An 11179-nucleotide genomic window follows, 5' to 3' on the forward strand; every position below is an offset into this window, starting at 1 on the left:
CGAATTTATCAGTAAAATAGTTTCGCAGCTGAAAAGCTACATGACATTTCTCAGTAGCGAGGTTCATGAAGGAGTTTAACTTAAAGATTCGCTATTAGTAGACGCTGCTGCTGAACGCTGCTGAGAGACGCACAGACGCAGGTATTTACACGCGTCCGTTCACATATCGCGTCTTTTGCGCGCTCAAGTTCGTTAATTCAAATGTAGACGCGCGGCAGGCGCGCTCATAATGGAAGCGACGCGCACGCGGTGCGACAAGCTCATTTTTCCAGGCGCGTCTGCGCCGCATCGAGATAAAAACATTTCAACTTTTCAGAATGCAGCAAGCGCACCGCGGGTCATGTGACAAGAACCAACCAATCAGCTTCATCCTTTCCCGTAACAACATTGAAAGCTCAGCCAAGATGAAGGAACAGCTGAGCATAGCTGTACAGGGATAGCCATTTTTAAATAAATTTAGTAGCAGAGCTACTGCAAGCTATTTTTAGTGCTGCAAATCCATTTATCCTTTGCTGAAACTCCCGAAGTCTTCATGGAGAGCGCAGGTCACGGTTGCTTAGCAACGGCAGACGCCTCCGGAGCGCAAGCGCCCGAACGCTTTGGAAAAAAGCAGAAAGCGGCGCGTCTAGCGTTTTCAGGCGCGATATGTGAATGGCCCCTTAATCGACCATCGATAGCTTTAATCGATTGCATCTCTTATCGACAATTAATCGATCATCGATTAATCGTTGACATCCCTAATCTGAACAATGTCTTGATGTGTGGTTGGGACTCCAGGCCGTTAAAATTATTAGAGAAATAATGCACTCGCGGAGGTGGTTATGTGGCCACGACTATATGGTATTGTCTTTCTCAGTTCTCAAACAAATTAAGAACTATTAGATTTTTATTGACTGAACTCAAGCGTTTATTCCGATAGAAAACACTGTATCGGTTTCCACTGATTAAGAAATATTTTTGTTTGCTTGGGTGGTAATATTAGGTCTATTATATTAATAGGGAAGGGGGCCCAAAAAAAAAAAAATCATGATTCTGTCTGAGCTATGCGTTTTAAAACGAACACTAACTAGTGTAAATGTAGCCTAACAGATGTGTAAACTGAAGACTATTTGAGCTTTATTAAAACTATTTTGCACTGATTTATTGTGTTGGTTACATTTTGTTTCTTTGTGCAGTGGCTCAGGAGAGGAGTCTTTGAGTTTGTATAAACATCAACGAGCTGAAAAATAAAACCAAAGTTTTTTTTTTAGATAATGTAATCTTGTTCAAATTGATTTCATAAAATTGGTATCGAAAAATGTATCGTTCAGGAACTGGTATCGAAGTCAAGGTATCGATATCGAAAAATTGAACGATACCCAGCCCTATTGTCCTCTGAACCCCTTTAACCCAACATATTTACTTTAAAGGGGTGGTCAATCAGCAATTCTGTAAAAGACAATAACTCCCTTTGCATTTAACTTTGAGCATCGTAACTCTGCAGATGTTTATTATGCACAAACAGCAACATTAACACACTAAAGTTAAAGTGCCCCTGTAGTCATATTTTATCCCTTAAAACTTATCTTTGATCATCAAAATGACATTTAAATGTTTTTTCTTGTGAAAATAATTCTCATGCCTTAAAATAGCTTGAACGTAACTCTACACCTTTGCCTCATTTACTATACGCGGATCTATGAATATGCAAATTAGTCCCGCCTCCACTCAGTCACACCAGCCAGCGCCTCCTGATCCACTGAACTGTAGTAACCGCAAAACATTGGCATACACGGATAATGACTGATAAAACTATGTTTTTACTAGCGGACAACTACAGTGAATACTGTAACATTCGAGTTACAAGTTACTTACTCAACGATGTTGTGTCCTAAAATGCGAGTGGGGGTTCAATCTTCAACTGGCTGGCAGGAGCTGCCACTGACAGGTCATGTGACCTGTCAGTGGCGGTTCCTGCCAGCCAGTTGAAGATTGAACCCCTACTGTAAAATGCCTTGAAGACTAGAATGCAGCAGTTTGTGATGGTTAATTCGCGCCCGCGAGCATACGCGTGTGAAGTGCAGACGGAGCTGCGGGAGAGGTGCGTCTGACTCCGGGCTACTTTTACACTTTTGCCACGGGTTATAATGCAAGTTAGCGGTTCTAAATTCACATTAAACCACAGCTTCATGGGTTTTTTGCTCCGATTTATTTTTGGTTTTGTGCTGGTATTGGTATATTTTGCACGCTAGTGATAGGAATCTATCCCTTGACGTGATTGGTTATTGGTTTGTGACGTAGCAAACCCCTTGGTCTGCTATGTCACAAACCAATAACGTCAAACCATATTTCTGGGTCAAACCATGTTTCAAACCATATTTCTGGGTCAGCCTTTGGGAAACTACAGTTTTAAGGAGAAAATACTCAGTAATGGTGTTGATTAATAGATTGGCACATGGTTTGTCTAAAAGCATATTAAAAACACCACATAGACAAATAAACAACATAAAAAAAACTTGATTTTCACTACAGGGGGACTTTAAAAAAGTGAAATCATAATCAGTGATCCTTTAAGTACCCCTGAGATTTTAAAATAAATATTTTAATAATTAAGTATCACATTTGCATGTTCATGGTTCTCTGAAATTGGTGAATGGTCATATGGCATGAAGGTAAACATAAAATATTTAATCTTTTTTTAGTAAGTGTATGATTTTTTAAACATTTTTACATTTACATTACTTGTTAGCCTTTCATTAAACTCACACAGCCCCTGCAGTTCATTTACGAACCACAATTTGGGAAACCCTGACGTAATATAATGTTTAATGTACTTCATGTTGTTAATTACAATGAAAGGAATATATTTTCTCACTATTTGTATTTTTAAATCATTATGGTACAAGATTATCCGGTTTAAATCAATGTTATAAACGAGTTAGGTCAAAATTAATCTAAAAGTAATCTGACTAGATTACCTAAAATGTGTAATGTAATGGATTACGTTACTGACAAAATTTTTTGTCATGTAATTTGGAATCAATAACGGCTTACAATTTGTAAGTAACCTACCCAGCTCTGTATATACCCAAGCCAAAGCATTATTCTTTCCTTTTTGTATTAGTGTGTAAAATATTTACTTTGAAACAAATTAATTAATTACTTAATTAAACAATCTTACTGGGACCAAAAGATACACGGACCAAGAAGCTAGTGGACTGCCGAGTGCTTTCACCCCAAAATGGCGGAAACGCAGGGCTGCTGCTGGGCGCCGCTGTTGCAATGGACAGTTCTACAGTTTCGCCTCTTGGTCTTCTATACTCTTTGCTATTTGCCTAATTTTCTCGGTATTTTAGACCGCGATGTAAACCCAGACAGCAACAGGTCTGGGGAAAAAAAATTCCTGGGACAAATTGTTCCAGGTAATTTCGGTGGAAAAGCGGCTGAAGTCAACAACAACAAACCACTTCTGTTGTGCAGATGACGGTTACACGTGCATGCTGCATAGATCCATACATACATGTAAAGCAACATGTTAAGCGGATTAAGTCTTACTTTTTGGTCCAAAATAAGTTTGTATGCAACTGATTTAACATTTAAGACTAGTCTTTAAGATGTAACGTTAAGGTAATAAAAACAGATTTATACAACAAGGCCCTAAAACTGAACTGCCCTTAATGCCAATATCACGCAACTTTATATACACATTCTACATACATCTGCACTAAACAACACACAAACAAAACAGGATGTTTAAAACGCATGTCATTACCTTCAACGCTGTAATCTGTTGTTATCGTACTCGGAGTAAAGCTCAATAAAAGTTCCCTTTTACAAAAAATCGAATAAATTTTAAATACGAAAGGACAATCTTAATCGCACTCCCAAGAAACTGCTATTTTATGTAAAGACAGACTTCGTTAACCGTTTCTGTCATTAAAATCCGTGAATAGCTGTTTTTCTAAAGAAAGACTCTGCCCGCCACTTTCAAATAACCAGCTCCGCCTTTGACGTCATTACGTAGCGGCCGATCAATTTAGCTCCGCCTATAGACCCTTTCCAATGACGTCGTTTAACTTCCGCAAAGCTGTCTATCAACATACGCTGAGGCATTATATGTTAAAGACAGCATGTTTCTAGGAGACATTGATATTATTAAAAACAGCTGGACTAATAAATAAATTAGAAATATAATAAGGGGATACAGCTACTCATAAAAGCTTATTGTGGACCGATGTATTTAGAACTATAAATTGGAATAAAGCTTGGCGTATTTGTGAAATATACTATTTAAATAATAAGATAAAAGATGTTACATTTACAATTTTACATGGTATATATCCAGATAAAGGTGTGTTAGAGAGATTTAATTTGGATATTGATTATTCCTGTGATTTTTGTTAAATGGAAAAGGAGTAGGCTATTGTCCATCTGTTTTATAATTTTGTATACTCAATGATTTTTGGGAGGATATGGAAAATTTCATTAGAAGGAAAATAAATATATTTAAGTTAAATAATTTTGATATATGTATGTATTATTCCAATGAAATTAATAATAATAACTTTACTTTTCTTGTACAACCTTTTATTATTTGGGCAAAATCTCACATAAGAAAAAATGGTCAGGATCCAAGCCAAATTTCATTAATTTTCTTCAGGAGACTAAAGATTACTCCAGTTTGGAGAACATTGTTAATAAAAAGCAAAGAAGAGTTGTAGTATTTTTCACAAAAATACAGTTTTTTTTTTTATTAAATCAATAGTTTGTACACTCTGGCATGTTTTATGTACATTTCTGTATACTAGCAACACTTGTGACGGCAAGGAGTCAGAACAAACAATAGATAGATGTTCATATTACTTTTTATATAAATACTGTATATGTTCATTAAAACTATATGTTTGCTGATATACCTGTATATTCACATTAAAAAACATAATGCACCAATGTTTTTTGTGAGGTATGAGTGGTTATGAACGAATGAATGAAACGCATTTGTTCGTGTTTCACTCCGTCTTGAATCGCACTTGCGGAAAGCACTTGAGAAACAGTGTCTCTTCCACTGCTCGGTACGCTTTCAACTAGTTTTTTTAGTCTCGAGCAAGACTGTATGACATTCACATACATGATTTGACAGATTTTTACGTAGAAAGGGCGACAGCGCACCGCATTAAAAGAAATGATCATTCATGTTTTCATTACTGCTGGCCAAATTTAAAAAACAAAACTAAAATTAAATCATCTTTGAGAGCAAGGGGTCCCCCTGGTGTTTCGGGGGCCCTATACGCAGCTTGCGTATTTTGCATATAGGGAGGATCGGCTCTGCCTTGAGGTCACAAGTGTTGCTGGTACTGTCCAAAAATAACTGTTTTTTCCTACGCACCTTGTTGATTGTGTGAGGTTGCACCAGAAAAATGACACAATATTGCTGTATACTGTTGTATATTTTGTTCTGGTCATTTAAAAAAAAGTCTTCACAGCAGGGAGTTGAGGCTTTTACTCTACAATCTCTTTCCTTCCACCCATACATGGGCAGGAACCCAAAAGAAGGAGATATACAACCCCCTGCTGTGAAGTTTTTTTTTTTTTTTTCAAATATATATATATTTTTTCAAAACAGTATACAGAAATGTTGTGTAATTCAGTGTTTCCCAACCACTGTGCCGTGACAGGTTGTCAGGTGTGCCATGAAAATTATCAAAACTTTCTATCTCTATTACATTTCGTCATTATTTTTATTTTAAATCAATGCTATTGGTCATCTTTCTGTCCGTTTTATGGGTTTTACAAATATTTAACCAATGAGCATTCAAAAGAGCTTGTGACTAAACCTTGTAACGCCATTGGATCCTCAAACTCAGTTTGAGGTTCTCTGTTCGTTCTCAATGTAAGGGTGAATAAAGGACTGATGTTTGAATAAGTACAGCATTTTCTTTACTCAAGAAACACAATGTCTATAAAGGCTAATGTTTTGTGTGTGTTTGAAGAGTGGAGAAGAGTCTGTTTTACATACCCCGTGCATTGCACTTCATCTTTCATATCATGACATTTTGGCCAAATGTATTCAACAACAAAAAACTGAGCGCACATATAGCTACAAAACTTAATAACCTGTAAGTTCATGAGAACGTAATGCGAAGCACTCACTGCCTCAGATGCGGCCGTTCTAATCATAGATATGTATACATAGATGGACCACTATACGTAAGCCGACCGCCATATTGGAAGGGTCAACCTGACGTCATTCACCATAATAATCAATAAATATACAAAGATACCAAAATCCTCACATATCTATGGTTCCGCCCCTCTCTCACATTCTCACCTGTGAAAGGTTATCCAGTTTCTTAGGGAATTTAAAGGGGTCATATGATGCGATTTCAATTTTTCCTTTCTCTTTGGAGTGTTACAAGCTTTTGGTGCATAAAGAAGATCTGTAATGTTACAAAGACTAAAGTCTCACATCCAAAGAGATATTCTTTATAAAAGTTCAGAGTCAGCCACACCTACCTAAAACGGCTCATTCTAACACGCCCCTACATATCTACCTCACTATGTGGGAAGATTTGCATAACGCCGCCCAAATGTTCACGCAAAGACAGAAGGCCTAACTTTTAGTCTTGCTGTAGTTTTGTTGACGCTGCAGCCATGTCGTGAAGACGCTGTGTGCTTCGTTGTGAAAGCGAAACTACTTTGTTTGGTCTTCCAAAAGAGGACGATATCCGCTTCGTCATGCCTAGAGCTGATCTGTGCTGGTCGCTGAGGGAATATATCAACTTTCACCGTGGACGAAGCGGAATCCAAGCCAGGGTCCGTCACATGTGGATGCCGCTCATTCGTCGGATCCGTCGGGTGCGCCGTTCTCGACCCCGCCGCTTCAGCTCACTCTAGCCAGGCCTCAGCTCACGCTAAGCCGGGGCTTCCGCTCACGCTAGCCCGGCCTCAGCTCACTCTATCCCGGCCTCAGCGCACGCTAAGCCAGGGCTTCCCCTAATGCTAGGCCGCTGTGTTTTTCATTGTGAAAGTGAAACTACTTTGTTTGGTCTTCCAAAAGAGGACACGACTACAAATCAGTGGTATTTACAACACTGTTCCAGAACAGTTTAACCCAAATATCCAGATGTGTGCAGCGCATTTAATGGAGGACTGTTTACTGCTCCTGGGAGAGTAACGTTAGATTAAAATGCCGGCAGTTATGACTCATGTAAGTACGTTTTCATTTAAAGGATTTGCCACTGATGATTCAAATGCGAGTTTTGGGCAGTAGAGTAGCACTTGTTGTTTGTCATTTTTCTGATCACAAATGCAGACAGAGTTATATGTTTACGCGGCACGATGCAGTGCAACGCAACGCGTAAAAATACAGTATAAGTCATTATAATCAGTAATTATGTCCCCACCGGATGCAACAAATGCCTCGTTTGTAATGGGTTTTATGTTTTTGTCTCGTCGCTCCTGCCGGGACACGGCATCAACAGTATGTGAGGGGTGTAACATTTCCGCCTCACGCTTGAGGTATTCGGCCAATCACAACGCATTGGATAGCTGGCCAATCACAGCACACCTTGCTTTTTCAGACTGATGAGCTTTGTAAAAATCAACACGTTTCAAAAAGGCGGGGCATAGAGGAGAAACAATAATGTACAGTATGTGGAAAATAATGTGTTTTTTAAACTTTAAACCGCATAAACACATTTCATTACACCAAATACACAAAATAATGTTCTTTTTAGCAGCATCATATGACCCCTTTAAATCCCGGCAGTTTTTACAACCATCCGCTGTGCTGGATTTTGGCATCTTCGAATATTCATTGATTATTATGGTGAATGACGTCAATGCTGACAATGCTGTTTAATTATAAAAAAAAAAAACATTTCCCCACATTTCCTGAAAGTGGTAGTGGTTTTGGACATACAATGTTTCCGCCCGACAACAATGATATGTACATTTTTATTGTTTTATCATCACCAATAACATAAAGCTAGCTATGACCTTGTGTTCATACCTGACTTAAGCTCAAGTTTCACGTAAAATTTGAGTACTACTTTTAATATAATGTTCAGTTATAATATGCCATTTGAAGCAATGCATGTATGTGCAGTTTTGCTATATTTCAGTGCTTAGTGGTGTGCTGTGGGATTTTTTTACTTATCAAAACTATGCCGTAACTAAAAAAAGGTTGAGAAACACTGGAATATCTGAGTCCACACTTTCGTGACGTAATGTCGCATTGACTGTTGGGTAGAAGTCTGCTGTGGAGCCTGCGTTCCATTCGGAAGGGCTCATCCCTATGCCCTAATCCCTTCAAAGGGTTTACCCTCCGGCAGAGCATGTGAGCGAAGCGGAGCGGTGTGACGCTCCGCTATGTTTTCCGCTCTATGGACGTGCGCTCCACTCAGTCGCTCTAACCGCACAAGCAAGCGCTCCGTTAATATTTTGCTCAGGGAATGAACGAATTAACGAACTAATGAATTCGTGGCAGCTAAGCCTAAACAAGAGAACAAATACTTAATTCGTGGCCATAAATTAGACTAAACGAAAAAATAAATTCTTAATTCGTGGCCATAATGTAGTCCTAGCATAAAAGAGAACTAGCCTATTCTAAATTTGTTGGCCGTGCTTGTCTGCATGTCATGATCGGGGCTCCGTACAACCGAATATAACCTTAGCCTACCTTTTTACATTTATTATGGTATGTAACTAGCTCACCTTTTGCGGCACCATGTTTGCGTAGCACATCCTCGTGCTTTCTGGCCATGTGCCGCTTCAGATTCCAATATGAATCTTTACTAACTCTCCCCGCACTCCCTCTCAGTTTCTTCTCCCTGCTCATTCTTAACTTAGATTTTTTACTTTACATTTATGTATAAGGCTTGCAACTTCGTTGAAACAATATCTGAACTCCATAACTTAATCACCAAACGGCATTCTGGGTTGAGCGAGCGGAGCGGAATCTGCGCTCTTAAGGAAATATTACCGCTCCGCTCACATGCTCTGCCCTCCGGAATGAGAGCTTCGAAGGGTTGAAGGGTGTAGAGGACCAAACAACTGTTTCTTGAAGTGCCCTCTGCGTCATTATCCCGTGCCCACACAGAGATGCTGTCATCATGCAAAGAATCTGCGCAAAGGATCATGGGAGCCCGAAGTGTCCATCAATTGTACCCTTCGAAATCCTTCATTCCGAAAGGCCCTTTGAAGTGGCTAGTTTTGAGCACTTCGGTTAGGAACGACCCTTCAATATGGTGTCCATAATTGTTTTCACTCCGAAGTGCCTTTCGGAGGGCGATATATCCCGTTTGGAACGCACTGAGAGTGATCGATGGAGACCGGAGTAGCAAGCGTTTCAGGTGACCAGTTTATGGTCTGTGCTGGAAAAGCCATTGTTTCCCCCCTTTTTTATTACTAGAGAGATTAGTATTATTAGAATTAGAGATGCACCGAAATGAACATTCTTGGCCGGAGCCGAACAAAATGAAACACTGGGCCGAAGGCCAAATACCGAATACCGATTAATTAATTTAATTAATGCCAAAATGTGCTTTTTACTGTTTTGTCCTGCTTTTCAAATAAAAAATCAATTACAAAACAACAATTTAAAAATATTTACTTAACACTGAACATTTTTTAAAAACATTCTAGCAGACATTATACCAACAAAGCACAATTTAACTTAAAATGAATAAGTTAGTAAAATTATATTTTTCTGGCCATTTTTGAGACTTGAATCGGGCATGTATTTTTTACTGTACAAATAAAGGCAGCCTTGCTGAGCAGAAGAGAATTCTTTTAAAACATTAGAATATATTACAAACCCCAATTTGAACACTATGTGTGAATGTTATAATAAATGTATTAATAGAGCTGTTGTAGGGTAATTATTATTATCATTATTATTGTATTACTTTTTTATTTTTTTTTACAGAACGACAGTAAAATTACAATACTATCATTTATGAATGTCGATGGAGTTGTTGCTTTTTCTCGACTTTTATTTTGGCAGAAACCCGCAGGAAGATCTCAGTGTTGTTGACAACAGCATGCAGATTTATAAATGATTCTCATTACGAATTTGGGAAGATGTTTGTCGCGTGTATCACACTGTCACATGCCTTTTAAAAAAATTCACAAAAATGTTACTGAGCAACTGACAAGTAACAAGTTCAGCGCAGATTTTCCTCGTGCTAGTTTAGACTTTGAACCCTGAAGCCGCTAACTCGTGCAGCGCTGTCAGAATGCATGCAATTCATGCGTGCATTAGAAAATATAACATTCTGCAGTTTATTTACTAATCGTTTGAGGTAATTTCACGATTTCAATCATCAACTTAACGTAACTTGACCACCAGCTTTGGCCACCTCTTCTTCTCATCGGAGACCTGATGCAGCACTAAACAGTCTCTCGCTGTCGTGCTTCGTGCTTGTAATGATTTCTGCGTCTTTCTCTGATAGTTTTAAAGGGGTCATAGGATGCCCATTTTCCACAAGTTGATATGATTCTTTATGGTCTTAATGAAAAGTCTGTAACATAGTTTGGTTAAAATGTCTCAGTGGTAGTGTAAAAAACACCTTTTTTACCCTGTCAAAAACAGCTCTTTTCAGAGCAAGCCGTTTTGAAGCATTTTCCTTTAAATGTTAATGAGCTCTGCTGACCCCGCCCCTCTCTTCCGAGCCACTCTCTGAGGGACTGTTTACTTTAGCCTCATTCATCATGAAACTTGCTAATTAGCACATTATTAGGAAAGGCGATTTGCAAAGATTCATTACAAAACATTATACTCACTTCTTCTGTAGATGAGGCTGGATCATGAATGATTTGCGCAAATATAGATTTATGTAGATCGGGGATACATTCCCTTCAGAAACACTGTAATCCACTGCAAGTTCAGTGGCTCAAATGTCGGGAGTAAATGACGACTGCTATGTTCATTATTACATCCAACAACAGAACACCTCAATCGCTTAGGAGTCATTTTTGTCTACATCTGCTCCAGCTGTGAAACAATGGCGGACTGATGACAGCTCACTCAGGGAGGGTCTAAGGTAAGACACCAGTCCAGTCTGTGCTGAAACGCTACTGTCAATCAAACTATCGTGGGAGGGGCATCTGAGATCGGCTCATTTGAGAAAGGGGAAAACATTTAACCAGATTTAAAAAAAAAAAAAAACACTGGGTGGATTTTTATCATTGTAGGGTG

At 38.8% G+C, this 11179-nt stretch overlaps 1 protein-coding gene across 1 annotated transcript in view; it reads right to left on the reverse strand.

Annotated features, from left to right (window-relative positions):
- Positions 1-3985, reverse strand: part of kif4 (kinesin family member 4) — a 214291-nt gene extending 210306 nt beyond the window's left edge. Inside the window, exon 1 of the mRNA XM_016276974.1 lies at positions 3752-3985. The gene's annotated coding sequence lies outside the window, so the exon portion shown is untranslated. The remainder of the gene's footprint in view (positions 1-3751) is intronic.
- Positions 3986-11179: the final 7194 nt, after the last annotated feature.

Source organism: Sinocyclocheilus grahami, unplaced genomic scaffold (assembly GCF_001515645.1).
Source record: "Sinocyclocheilus grahami isolate Dianchi unplaced genomic scaffold, SAMN03320097.WGS_v1.1 scaffold107.1, whole genome shotgun sequence".
NCBI classification, from domain to species: Eukaryota; Metazoa; Chordata; class Actinopteri; order Cypriniformes; family Cyprinidae; genus Sinocyclocheilus; species Sinocyclocheilus grahami.